Raw genomic sequence first — 12,590 nt, 5'->3', positions numbered from 1 at the left:
TTCCACGAATGATTAATGCACTGAAAAGTTATAAAAGTGTTGCATTTTTCCACGGAACCTTTTTGAAAACTCTTACCAGCAAGCGACAATTTTATCAGCATAGACATCTCGGGAGACATGTTTGTTTAATCTCCTCAAGGCGTTCATAACTGAAAATCGCTCCGAAAGCTGTGTGAGTTTAAGAAATCAACACTGAAACGTTTTTAGATTTTGAAGAAAAAAATTGTGGAACTCTAACATGTTTCGTTTCAGCATTTTCGAAATATGTAGGGCGAATCTAAAACCAAGCGTAGAAATATCGTTCGTTTATTATTCTTGACATCGATAATGCAGTCCATGTTGGTTCAAAGTCCCTAGGCACCCCTTATTCTTCCTCAACCAGATCCTCCCGCCTACCCACATTCCGGGACAGAGCTGTTTCGGCGATGAAAGTGTTGGTTCGATATCGCACCACTCACATTCTGCCACAAAAACCGCAGTCTGTGTGAATTTAGGCCTTGTCAATGTGCAGCTTAACGTTGGTGCCAACTGGGGAGCGCACGACCCTGTTGGCTGTGCGATTCCACTTGGGACTGCAGTCATTAGAGCACGGAGCTACAGTTACATTGGTCTTGTGATATAGATGATTTTGTCCGCTTTCCGAACCTGATATATGTAATGGGGATGAGACGATCTACAGTGCTAAGAAAGATGTTGGCAAAAGCAGTTCACATTTAAAAAGCATTTTCGGACAAATAAAGAGCCCTCCAGCAGCAGTGAGCGGAATGTTGATGGAATGAGGTTACACATGTCAGCGCGAGACAATAAGCGGTCTCGCTTGCGTTCATACTTACGATGATATCATCATCCATCACCGCCTCTGATCTTGTTGCTAGTCAACCGAAGTAATTTGTATGGCCTATTCTGTTAAAAGGTCCATTAGGAGGTGCCCATAATGCATCGAAAACAGCCGCTGCATGTGTCGGACGATCTCATTGCAAAAGACAGATCCCGACCGTTGGTTCGCCGTCTGGTTATCTCCACATATTTCAGCTTTGAGAATGCTTTTCGTGAATGTTTGTATCCCCAGATAACGCCTGTGCCTGTCAGTAACGAATACATATGGGTGAGAGAGTACATGGATATGGGGGCTGATTCAGATTCAGTTACAGGCGGCTGATCCGGATTCTGATGCGGAGGGATGACACTTAATCGACCTTTCTTTCCTGGTCTGGAGATAGGCCGGTGATCTCCCATTCGAGATCTTCTCGATAATGGCTGTTCATTTTGTTTTATGTCGTATAAAGGCTTGCAAGATGAAGCCATACCTACCTAAAGAGTTTCGCCAGGAGCCATTTGTGGTACCAAACGAACGTGAGACGATGATGCTGATTTGAGCTGAATTATCTCTGCAACGGAGGGTAAATGCTCATTACATAAAGCAGCTGGAAGCACATTTGACGCTGTAAAGAAAAGAACTCGATCACGCTATGAAACGGTGCCCCCGTGACCGTGACTGAGATGGAGCAAGAGTGCCTTTGGTGTACATGCTTCCTGTGGTGAACCCATGACATCATGGCCGCTCTACAGAAGAGGCATTCCAGTGATGCAAGGCAAATTTTGTGATTAAAAACAGGCTTAACATCAAAGGTTGTCATATTCCATATTGAGCCTGTTTTTAAATCAATGCTCTCTTCAGCAGCTTTGACCATGCAAGGTCCAAGGTGAGTAAATAGGGGAGTGAATATGAACACGATATGCTGCATACAAATGTGTGTATTTATTCTCATAAAAAGAAACCTATGTCATATTTCAGACGCCTCAAGTATTGAGGATAACTTAAACAGATTATCACATCAAATAAGTTGTGATAAACCCCTCTGGCTCACCTACATGCTCATATATATATATATATATATATATATATATATATATATATATATATGTATATATATATATATATATATATATATATATTCTCCATCATTATGCCACGCAGATCGTCGCATAATAATGGAGCATTTACTTGAAATCTCAAAAGAAGCAGCGCAAATGCGGCGCCCGGTGGCCATAAGCCGTGCACTATAGGCTATCTGAATATCGAAATGGGTCGCCCTTGCAATAATTTACGCGTCATTTCCGCGACGTTTAATGCATGGAAATGACTGACTTGATATGAAAATGTTCTAATTTCGATGGCCGGATAAGATCTAGGATCAAGCCGTTGCCGTTACGTTGTGATAACATCCCTAAGTAGTATTTGTTGGCTTGAGGTATAGTTGGCGGATTTTGCTGAGACATAAAACAGCTTTAACAACATTTTCGGCGTACTGTGATACTGCTCAGAAAAAGTCCTTTATCAATCATCCTGGGTCTGCTCCCAAGGCAAGTGCACTTTGTACAGATGTACGTAGTGCGTTTGAGCTTGGCAGTGGCAGGTGTGGTATCGGTCATTTAAAGATAGCGCCGGACTACAGCGTTGGTTGTTGGCACCAATGGCAAGCCGTGTCATAAGCAGCTCCAGCTAATGACGTCACACTACGTTTTGCCTGAAGGCAGGCGTATGAGAGCTAGCACGAGTGTTACGGCAGCCTGCAGGACCCGCATCACGCTTCGCCTCGTTCGTGACCTCTGCGACCGTACTCCGTGTCGGTTACGAGCGCCTTGTTTTCAGGTCTCCCAGTCCATTGCGACCACTGCTCCCGCCCAGCTCATTACGCGTCAGCAGTCTCCCCGAGGAGCTGCCCTTCGCGGCCGAGCGGCCGTCTGGGAGCGGCGCAATGAGACCCGGTCGCTCTGTAGCTGAGCCGTCATCGTCAGCCGGGTCCTGCGCCCCGCCCCTCCCCGCCGGGGCTAATGGTGCGGCCGGGCGCTGCTCGACGCTCGGGCCGCGGCGCTGCGTCGACGTCGACGGCGGCGGGGCGCCGGCCGTCGGCGCTCGCCAGTCGACACCATGCGCTGGCCGGCGGTGGTGGCGTTCGCGCTGGTGCTCTGCAGCCGGTGAGTCCGGGCGCCCCTCCCTCCCTCCCCCAGCGGCCGCCGTCGCTCCCGCCCACTTTGTACCGGAGGTGGGGCCATCTCAGGCTCTACCCTATCTGGAGCGTGACTCACTGCGGATTCCGCGGTAGAGGCGCTGCCTGGTGTCCAACAGGTCGCCATCCGTCCCTGCGCGTGAGTCATGCGACGGATAATAGTGCAAATCCTTTTTAACATGAAAGCACATGTCTGCTTTTTATTGTTATTCTTAACGGTTTTTTGTTTTTTTCATTTGCCATTTCGAGACCAATTTCCGGTTCTGTATGATGACCACCGGACGGAATAACACACAATTCCTGTAAGCATTGAGCCAAATGCATGCTCCACTGCCTTCTTTGGTCCACGCTGCGAGCAAACATGCGGCTTCGAAATGGGCGGCGGCGTCGATGCTGGCGGGGCCGCGGAACACTTAGCAAGGCAAGTCTTGATCGATCGGCTGCATGGCATTGAGCGTCATGCATGGTGCCAGCGCCATGTCCGCCACCGTCACACAAAGCTCGCCCGCTCCGCCACCGTCACACAAAGCTCGCCCGCTCCGCCACCGTCACACAAAGCTCGCCCGCTCCGCCACCGTCACACAAAGCTCGCCCGCTCCGCCACCATCACACAAGGCTCGCCCGCTCCGCCACCGTCACACAAAGCTCGCCCGCTCCGCCACCATCACACAAAGCTCGCCCGCTCCGCCACCGTCACACAAAGCTCGCCCGCTCCGCCACCGTCACACAAAGCTCGCCCCCTCCGCCACCACCACACAAAGCTCGCCCGCTCCGCCACCATCACACAAAGCTCGCCCCCTCCGCCACCACCACACAAAGCTCGCCCGCTCCGCCACCGTCACACAAAGCTCGCCCCCTCCGCCACCGTCACACAAAGCTCGCCCCCTCCGCCACCACCACACAAAGCTCGCCCGCTCCGCCACCGTCACACAAAGCTCGCCCGCTCCGCCACCATCACACAAAGCTCGCCCCCTCCGCCACCACCACACGAAGCTCGCCCGCTCCGCCACCGTCACACAAAGCTCGCCCGTTTCTGGCCGCGGGGTCAAACCGACTGTGTCTCCCGCTCCACTGGTGGGTCTACCTTAGTCCACTCGTCCAGCGATCCACTGCTGCGACGGTTCACTGGTCCAAGGATTTAAACAAATAAAGTTAGTTCGATCATTTTGATTGGATGGATTCCTGGGATCTGAGTTCACGATGAGAAGGTTTGTTGTGTAAATCTTGACCCCATCATTCGGTCGTGAAGTTCCAGTTCACGGGTGGAATATTGCGGCGAATGTTTAACGTGCCGCAATGCTCGCCGCCTTCTGACCTCAGGTAACCTTGAACGGCCGCTATCACTGGCCACAGACCACCCGCCAGGGGCAAGTAACGCGCGTCGAAGCGACTCGACCCCATTCCCCCGTTACGGGAAGGTTGGGAGGAAGGCGCCCTAACCAACTAAACTAAGCTGGAACAAAATTATCTGCCTTCTGGGTCACCACCCGCTGGACCACCAGTTCACTGGTCCCCGGGCTTCCTTGCGAACAAATTCTCTTGGTTACTGGTCCACTGGCCTAGTGGTCCAACGGTCCACTTGCCCACCGATCCAAGCGTCGTGTGCGGGCTGTATGACCGATCTTCGGTTGCATTGCTTCTAAGATTGTACGTTGCATGTCTGAACCCTCAGCTGTTCATCCAGACTACAGTCATCGTTCCAGAAGCGTAGGTACATGATTGGACGTCCGCCGAATTATTGACGAGTGGCAAAAATTACATCGCATGCTGCGACAAATGAACGTGGGGTTCTCACAAACGTGAAACACCACTTAGTACGTTGAAATCGTGACCTCTCTAGGCAAAATCCAGAAACAGTTGACGAAAGTGGGGGAACATACGTCCACTGTAACAAAGCAGGAAACGAATGTTACTCGACCGCATATCATAGGGACCTGATATTACCAATCGCGTTTGGCATGCAACATACTTTAACTGGGCCCCGTGCTCCTCTCCAACTTAACCCATGATGTCTTTCAGTGATTATTGGATGCACGGTGCATTCTTCATGGGACCGTGTGTCAAGTGTGGTATTGGGGCTTTGCGACGCGCCCAGCTGCTGATGCTATATGGCGTCGCCTGCCTGTCACCCTGGCAGAAGGGTCGGGCACCGCGGGGAATTGGACCCCGTACCTCTGATTTCCCAGACGTGCAGCGGTTAGCGCAGACGCGTTAACCACTACACCACCGGCACCCCTTCTTTATTTGATGAATTACAACACCTTATAATGGACATTTCAACATGACAAATATATATTTTACAAAGGAGTGTAGGAGATTTCGGCAGCCTTCAACGAAAACGACTGCTATGAAACCGCCTTGCCCCGCGCTGCTGGACATATTTATTTTCTTGGTTCACACGCTGGCGGCCCTTAATGCCACGTTGTGCCGCTGCTCAATGACTTATGCTGTCATATTACCGTAAATAGCGGTGGCATCGACTGGGCTATGAAAGGCGGTCGGTCAACGGCAACCATGTCTGCTATCGTTCGACAGCGACGACGGAGCCGGCGCCACGGCTGGCCTTCCAGGACACCACGGCGTTGCAGTGACCGTGCAGTACTCAGCACACCCAGCCCTCAGCAAGCAAGGAACCGTGCCTGGGCTCAGCGGGCGGGGGAGGGGAGGGCCATCACGGCGTCAGCTGCTTCACGAAGCTGCCATTACGGCAATGCCTCCCTCGCGAAGCTGCCATCACGGCAGCGCCTCCCTCGCGAAGCTGCCGTCACGGTAGCGCCTCTCTCGCGAAGCTGCCGTCACGTCAGCAACTCTCTTGCAAAGCTGCCATCATGGCAGCGCCTCCCTCGCGAAGCTGCCGCCACGGCAGCGCCTCCCTCGCGAAGCTGCCGTCACGGTAGCGCCTCCCTCGCGAAGCTGCCGTCACGGTAGCGCCTCCCTCGCGAAGCTGCCGCCACAGCAGCGCCTCCCTCGCAAAGCTGCCGTCACGGCAGTAACTCTCTTGCAGGGTCATTGCCATGGGAGCGGTCGCCATGGCCGTAGCCTCTTCGCGGAACGGTCGTCATGGCATACACCTCTTATGGAGTTATCTCGACAGCGGATTCCTCACAGAGCTGTTTACGCGGCATCTGCCCCTCACGGTGCTATCAACGTGCCATCAGATCTTCCACGAAACTGACGCCGCAGCCCCAGCACGCTCGTGGAGCTGCTGTCACGCAGCAGCTCCTGGACTGAGCTGACGTCACAGCATCAGCTCCCTCGTGAAGCCGTCATCACAGCAGGAGCTTGATCAAGTTGACGGCCCCGTGGTAAAGGAACGCGGAGAGCTGGTGTCAAAGTGACAGATCTGCAGGTCCTTGCCGTCCAAGTGCCAGCTCCCTGGGAGGCGCGGAGTAGAACAGATCACCAGCAGGACTAATGCCACTGGGATCGATCGCTCAGCGAACTGACGTCACCGGGATATATGGCATTCAAGAGCTGACAAGCGTCAGGGGGAGGGTGAGAACGGCGCGCTCTGAAGCGGGGGGGGGGGGGGGGGTGTCCGGGAGAGAATCTGCCTTTATTCCTGCCATGCAACACTTACAATGCTGCTAGAGTCGCAAAGCTTGCAAGATATGTTGTCAGTTTGGTACTATGCGAAATATCTGGTACCGGCAGCTTTAGACGAGTTGATTGACGGCGAAACGAGGCCGTTGAACATAATGTGGGCTGCTTAGCATCCTCAGTGTTTTATGTTGTTCTTTTCTTATGAAACGGTGTGCAAGTCGTCCCTGCGCTCCCTTTTGTGGAGCGCAGGCGACCGCATTGGCCATCTTAGCACTCAGGGGTCATGATGCAATCGAAATAACCCCAGTGTCATACGTTGAATATAAAATACATAACCGCGTGTGCATGTGCACGTGATCATCACGTAACTAGGCAGCGTTTGAAGCAGGCACATTAGTTTACAATGTTAATATATTGCTCATGTTCAGGGTCAAACAAGACAAAATGGGAGAGAGGGAATTCAATGATAGATAAAATTTAGGTTAATTGGCAAATCAATGGCACCAGTTTTCAAATAGCGTTAATGCAAATACAATTGATGATTTGTTTTCTTCAGAATTAAATGCGTACGGTATGCGTCGCAGCCAGTCATTGAACCAAATCTCAATGCTCATTGCGATAATCAGTGCAGCTTGCTGAGAAAACGCAGACGCTTGAAGTCACACACGCACGGAATGTCCTCGATATTTGCTTTGGGTCGTCCCCTTCCCCTTTCACCTGCTGCTGGCGGCAGCGCTGGCGTCCCAGTGAATCGTTGCATGACATGATCAGGCCAACGGTGTCGTGGCCGACGGCTGTGGGCGACTATTGTGCGACGCTGTAGTAGCGTGAATGTCAGGCCTAACATAACTTGTTTAAATTTGGTGCTAGGCTTTGATTTAGAATTTGTTGCTTTCTTACCTGCACTATCGAGCATTTCCTTGCTTTAGTTTATATGAATCTACCTTCCAGAGCAATCGTGTGTCTCACTGCATGATACCAGACGTCGTCCTTGAAATCCACTTGTTTACAAAACTGGGTGTGTGATCAGCTGAGCTGTCTTCACACAATTGTCGACACTTGGTAGCGACTGAGAGTATTTTATCTCGCCAGTACCCGTCGGTCGCTGCGGTGGGTCGAACATGCATCGAAAGGGCATTTCGGCTTTGGCATAATGTACCCACAAGTATAATTAGACCATTCGGAACATTCGCCATTTGTTCTACGCCTCGTCCTCTTGTCGGAAGGGGCACAAAAAACTGCCAGTTGGCGGCATTTGTATTCGACGCTGTTTCGGAAACCCGGTGGGCGGGATGGACCCCGACCTTCACTACGGCGTGCGTCGATGATGGGCGACACCATCCGTCCTTGACCAGTTGGCCACCGGTCGGCGCCCACAGAGCGCCGCCGGCTGTCTCACGTCCAACTCGACAGGGTCGATACACTGCTGTAATGTGCCGTCGGTCACTTGGCACGGTCGGCGCGCTGCTTTGAAGCACCGTCTGGTAGTAGGGGATACTCGGCAGGGTCGGCACGCTGCTTTGAAGCACCGTCTGGTGGTAGGGATACTCGGCAGGGTCGGCACACTGCTGTGAGGTGCCGTCGGTCACTTGGCACGGTCGGCGCGCTGCTTTGAAGCACCGTCTGGTAGTAGGGGATACTCGGCACGATCGGCACGCTGCTTTGAAGCACCGTCTGGTAGTAGGGGATACTCGGCAGGGTCGGCACACTGCTGCGAGGTGCCACCTGTCAGTAAGAGGAAAGGGCTCGACGACGTGAGCCGAGCGAACAGACAGTTTTGTCAAGCTGCTCTTTCCATATATAGCTACCCACCCTGGAGCGGGCCAAATATGACCTTTTCTATGTATGTATGCTGCTGGTACAGTGTTTTTCAATGTAAGGCACACAACTCAACTTTTTTGCTAAAACGCATTGTATCGCACTGTGAACGCGCTTAAGTTTCTTGTATGGGATAAACCGGCTTTGCATGTGCTTAATCTTTTTGTTTTTCGTGTCCACCTCGATTTTTGAATTGCTGAATTTTTTCACACCTATGGCAATGCATGTATATTATATGCACGTATATTATAGATTTGATGGCAGGGACGCGCGACTCCGCTGCTCTTAACCCCGCCCCCCCCCTTCCTTGTAACTTGAATGCGCCACTTGATGCGTTTGCTTAACAGCCCAGTGCTCAACTTTACATGGGCAGGAATGTGTGTAAGACAGTGTTTTATATTGTCCGAGAAGTGACGCATGTGAGACCTCCTTTAGCCGCATATTTTGTTGACACAAAAATCATGCAGCATAGAAAAGTAGAGGGATATGTATGGCTATGTGACATGTGACTGTATGCTATGATAATGGGACATGCCAACTAGATCGCTCATTAATCGATATTGTGAGCTAATGTTGATATTCAAATAAGCCCGATGTATCATACAGCTGACCTGGAAGTCACACAGAGAAGTTAAAAACTCGTAGCAGTCTGTTAGATCGTGATTAAGTGCCTTGGCTCACGCAAACGTAAGGTGTTGGTGTAGGTATATACGCATCGCTATGTGAGGTGATTGTACTGGGCATTGACAACGAATGGTGCACTCACGTTATCATGAATATTAAAGTCGAAATGTTTACAACTAACGCATCGAGCACGTTCTTGAGGAGTGAGGACATAAGACACGTTGTAGTGAGAACGTCTCCAATTGCACAACTGTCCACATCCGTCATCAAGGATATTCGACAAAGCTGTTTTATCGACAGTATGTCTCATAAGTGCTCGTAGAAACATTCTTCGTTTATGCGGTCTGACACAGCAAGTTAATAAGCGACACATGTACGCCAAGGCGTATTGCAGGGAGGCCATTTTAAGTGCCACCTTACTGCGTACTAATTGCCTTCATAAGTCACAGCAGAATTATGTTCACGACACAAACATTTCCGGTGCGGCGGGCCGCCAACTAATGAACGCCGGCTATCGCTCCCTAGTTAGATTTATCAGACCAGACTGCTGGTAATGGACATCCAGCCCCTTTATCCACACATGCTACTTAGGCTGACGATCAACAACACTCCATCGCTTGCCCAGCCGACGGAACAGACTGTGGCAGGTCTGCAGACTGCGGTCGCCGAGCTGCGGACGTATGGCCCTGGGTCGCGCTGGCCCAGAGTCACGTGATCCCATCTGGCTAAGCTCATGGTACGCAAAGCTGAATGCATATGCTGGTCAAGTCTTTCCACAACTGGATTTACTCTGTTCCCAAGGCGCTCGCTCGAAGGACATTTGCTGATTGTTATCCATTAGTAAATATCCATTATGTTGTGGGTGGACGGATCCAAAAAGTACGCTCACAGCAAATTTGTGCGGCCGCTGGAACGGAAAAACACCTTTGGAGCCGGATATATGAGTGCTGTATCCGAATACGCCATGCACAGACGCGGGTTCGGGTGCCTATCGGACGTGACAGCAGCGCAAGGCGTAACACCCGTGTATTAAGCTCTCAATCGTGGGCTCTGATAGGCGGCCGGTGGCCAACACCACGGTGACCGGCAGAAGTCCGGTAACACCGGACTGGGAATCGATTTTTGGCCCGTGATCGGCTGAGACTTGGCTTGAGGCAAATCGACTGACGTCATGCATGACTCAGGCTCAGTCTCAGGCTCATCGTTTAACACATGCTCGCGTGGGAGTCAATTGGGCCACCCGAGGGTTTTGACAAAATAATTTTTGAACGGCGCGGCTAGCTGTAGGCGACTGAATAGCAGGTCTTTTGGTATCAAAAATGCACCTTGTAAGGCTGCTGACTTATGGCAGGTCAAAAGCAGGTCGTGGCTGTCAGGGAAAGCAATTTCTAGAGATTCGTCCAATCTTATGCGACAACGGAATGTTAGAAGAAGCCATACGCCTCCGAGCAAGTTCCGTAGCAATAAAACAGCCGAATTTAGGATCGAAACCAGATTTCATTGACCTAGGTTAGGTATGAAGGTCAGACAGAGATCAAAGCAATCTGCCTTTTTGCTGGAGAGCTTGCTTTATGGGGTAGTCTCTAATGTCCATTTCGAGCTTCTTGATAACAGGGACAGCAACAAACATCTTCCCTCGCACTTCTTAAAGGTCAGAGGAGGCCACTGACCAAAAATGACCCAGATCAAGCCTTTGTTTTTAGGAACGTACCGTCTAGGGTAGTCCTTAACGCTTACTCAAGTTCAAAAATCAAACAGTTTTGCTGATTTTTGGTCACCATGATCTAAGAAGGTCAAACAAGGTCTCTGGCCTAAAATTAACACCATTGAATGTTTGCTTAGAGCACGTATCAAGGCGGTTGCATGATGATGTCTAGTGTCACAATGGAGACCGATCTTGTGTTTGACCTTGTTTAACCTTATTTGGAATAAAGGTCATGGCCTATGGACCCCCTATTTCGACACAAGCGAGTTAACGTACTGGCCAACCCACCCTGATCATTTGATGTCTCTAGATGTCTTAGTTTTTGAGATATCAGGGATAATATTGAGTAAAGATTATTCAACCGGTCGCCTGGGTGCGCATTAAACAACAGAAAGGCTGGGACGCGGCCTACAGAGAATGTCCGTCGATTCGCTTGAACTGTTGTTATGAAAATGTGTCCACTTGTCTGATCTTTATACCTCCGCACAAAAAAGAGCACTCTTCATCGCCAGTGGGTGGTTCCAGGTTTGAATCGTGAGGGACATGTCCAGACCCATCGCGATCAATTTAGGGGGATGCTTTGGCAGATTACTTGCCGCTATTGAAAAATGATGTTTGACAGAAATAAGTTTGGATGTCACCAAACAAAGCATAAATAATCAAACGCATTGCTGGCTGAGGACTTAAAGTTGCCTTGAGGAGATACCGAGGACAGGCAAGGAGGACAGGATGCGACGAATCAGCCCCCGTTTGGTGATGGTATCAGCGTACTTTTGTTATATATTCGATGCTAAATGCACAAATGCTGCAGGGGTCGCTGAAGGAGGGGACAAGCGCGGATCCAAGGAAGCTCTTCATGAATATGTGCTCAGTTTCTACTCTCGGAAAATTCGAATAAGCTCCTGGATGGTAACTACGTGGGCGAGACGTGCTGGAATGTTTCAAGTACCGCAGCAGATGCATCAAGTCCCAGGCGTGATGCCGGTGCTTCAATGCAAATGAGCGGGAATTGTTTTCTCATCTCAATGCATATCATCTCACCACGCCTGAGTGCGTTAATCCCCGCCCGATGAGGAGGTGGGGAAAGCTGACAGCCGCTATCCCTGAGGTGTTTCTTGAATAACTTAACTAGCTCTGGTAAAGACATGCTGCTTATTTCGTGAAGCTGGGTTGTTTGACATTTTTACTCATCCTGTCAGCATTCCAGTGCCTTTTCAATCGGTCCAGACCCATGACCATTTGTGAAGGTCATGTCAGCCAGGGTTCTCGCTAATCAACAAAACAGCAAACTCGTTAGTAACTGGGACACGCTATTCGTTTGTTTTGACAATGCAGGCAGTCTTGACGTCAGTGCTGACCGGTCGGATTGTGTCTGAGTGTGAGAGGTCAGGTAAGCAGTGGTCAAGCCAAGCCAAACATAACCATGTCTTCCTTTTTACTTGATTTATGGGGCCTGCCCCTGCAATTTTTTATTATGATCCACATATTAACAAAATCTAGACGAACACCACACGACCAGATGTAGGAAATTTATTGGTTCAAAGTCACGCCAGGTCAGAATAAGTGCCGATGAGCATAGTTTACGCCGTAGCTGATGCAGACGTCCTGGATTGGGATTGTTCATTTATCAACTCGCTTTGCGTATAGATACTTGCGTGAAACCGGCACTGATCTTCAAAATGTCCAGCAAGAACACCACCTTGAATCGTAATGTCTGCATGCAGCATCTCAGCTGCCCTGCCATCGCCAGTGATTGCAGTTGCAAGATGCGATTAGTTCAGCGTTGTACGCTTATTCAACCTTGGTTTCATTCCGATATTCCATCTATTTTGGTTCAGAAGTCAGTAAGGGGTGGGTGGCCTGTCAGCCCACTCCCTCATCGGGCGAGG

General features: G+C 50.5%; 1 protein-coding gene across 1 annotated transcript in view; it reads left to right on the top strand.

Annotated features, from left to right (window-relative positions):
• The first annotated feature begins 2,942 nt into the window (after positions 1-2,942).
• The window catches only part of LOC119111945 (glycine receptor subunit alpha-2), a 53,790-nt gene continuing 44,142 nt past the window's right edge, over positions 2,943-12,590 (top strand). Inside the window, exon 1 of the mRNA XM_037235835.1 lies at positions 2,943-2,979. The gene's annotated coding sequence lies outside the window, so the exon portion shown is untranslated. The remainder of the gene's footprint in view (positions 2,980-12,590) is intronic.

This window comes from Pollicipes pollicipes, unplaced genomic scaffold, assembly GCF_011947565.3.
Source record: "Pollicipes pollicipes isolate AB1234 unplaced genomic scaffold, Ppol_2.1 Scaffold_7261;HRSCAF=8764_pilon_pilon_pilon, whole genome shotgun sequence".
Classification (NCBI taxonomy): domain Eukaryota; kingdom Metazoa; phylum Arthropoda; class Thecostraca; order Pollicipedomorpha; family Pollicipedidae; genus Pollicipes; species Pollicipes pollicipes.
This window is presented reverse-complemented; position numbering and strand designations above follow the sequence as displayed.